General features: G+C 38.2%; 1 pseudogene; it reads left to right on the plus strand.

Moving 5' to 3' along the window:
• The first annotated feature begins 1008 nt into the window (after positions 1–1008).
• Positions 1009–1365, plus strand: LOC103734403 (annotated as a pseudogene).
• Positions 1366–2005: the final 640 nt, after the last annotated feature.

The raw sequence follows: 2005 nt of genomic DNA on the forward strand, positions 1-2005 counted from the left end.
AACACTGGTTGTTCTTGCAGAAGACCCACGTTCGAATCCCAGCACCCACATGGCAGCTAAAAACTGCCTGAAACTCCAGTTCCAGGGGATCCAATGGCCACTGCTGTCATCCGCAGGCATTGCACCACACAGGTGCACTTACGTACATGCATATACATAAAATAAAAATAGTAAATAAAATATTAAAAAATAAAATATTTTTAAATGTTATTACTATTCTATTTTCTTCTTTGTTGTATCTCTTTTGAGAAATACTAGGGGATATCAGAAACAAAAGCAAACAACTGTACATCAAAATTATTTTATTTTTGTTCAGAATAACAGATAACTCTCAAAGGATCATACTCCACCATCCAATACATGAAAATGCAAAGACATTTAATTACAAAATTTTTCATATCAAACATACGAATGCATACTAATGCATATATCAGAAGTATTTCATTTGAGTGCAGGTATTTTTGATTATGGTATAAGATATCCAAACTAGAAGCTAATCAGGAAGAAACATGAATATGTAGGAATGGTCCTAGAATACTAAATAGAATTTTGGTAAAATGTTGCTTTGGTCAATAAGGTAAGAAGTGAGTTTCTGAAATTCATTCAAAAAATTCTGGGAGACTGAAGAGATGGATGGGTCAATGACTAAGAACACTTGCAAAGTCACATGATGGCTAATAACTATCTTTAACTCCAGTTTCAGGGGATCTGACACCCTCTTTTGGCTTCACCTCTGTGGGCATTGTCTGCATGTGGTGCACTTACATACATGCGGACAAAACATTGATGCACATAAAATAAAGATACAAAAGTCAAAAGAAAAATTTAGTCGGGTGTGATGTCATGCCTTTAATCCCAATACTCCGGAGGCAGAAGCAGGCAGATCTCTGTGAATTCTAGGACAGTTTGCCCTACATAGGGAGTTCAAGATCAGCTGGGCTACAGGAAGACCCTGTCTCCCAAGTTCAGGCCCCTGGGTCTGTCTCCCAAAAAAAGTTGGTGATGACAATGCCAAGGCAACCAGGGAAAGGTCTGAGGAGTACCGTGAAACTGACTATTCAGAACAAACAGGTCCAAATTGTGGTTGTACCTTCTGCCTCTGCCCTGGTCATCAAAGCCCTCAAGGAGCCACCAAGAGAAAGAAAGACACAGAAAAAAATTAAGCACAGTGGAAATACCAGTTTTGATGAGATTGTCAACATTGCCGGACAGATGCAGCACCGGTCCTTAGCCAGAGAACTTTCTGGAACTATTAAAGAGATAGTGGGTACTGCACAATCTGTGGGCTGCAATGTGGATGGCCACCACCCTCATGGCATCACAGATGACATCAACAGTGGTGCAGTGGAATGCCCAGCTAGTTAAGCAAGAGACACAATTTCAATAAAGGATGATCTGATGGGAAAAAAAAGACAGACAAAACCTTTTTTTAAAAAAACAGAATATTCTGGAAAATATCTTTTCTCTAATACTTCACGGTATTTGATCCAGTGACATTTTAAAAAAATATTTATTTCATTTCATGTACATGAGTATTTTGACTACATGTATGGAAGTGCACCACATGAGTACAATGCCTGTGGAGTTCAGAAGAGGGTATCACATCCCATGTAACTGCAGTTTACACTGTGGTCAACTACCAAATGGGTGACGGGAATTCAATCCAGGTCCTCTGTAAGAGTAGAAAATGCTCTTAACCCCTGAGTTATCTCCATCTTGGCAGCCTGCATTAATAAAATCATCCATCATACTACAAAAACTGCACTTTACCCCATAGATAGTCTGCTCCTGTAGCATAGTCACAAGGTCCAAAAGAAAGTGCAAACTAAAATGCAGCAAGGTGATAATGAATAACTGTGAGGCAGGAAGGATATGGACAGTGCAGCAATTTTAGTTACTCCACAACAAATATTTATTTTATCATTTATACATTATGTATTTTATATGATTAAGTTGTGAAAATTAAAGATAGGATAGTATGGGTGTAAGATTATATTTCATAGCG

Source organism: Nannospalax galili, unplaced genomic scaffold (assembly GCF_000622305.1).
Source record: "Nannospalax galili isolate Female #2095 unplaced genomic scaffold, S.galili_v1.0 scaffold433, whole genome shotgun sequence".
Classification (NCBI taxonomy): domain Eukaryota; kingdom Metazoa; phylum Chordata; class Mammalia; order Rodentia; family Spalacidae; genus Nannospalax; species Nannospalax galili.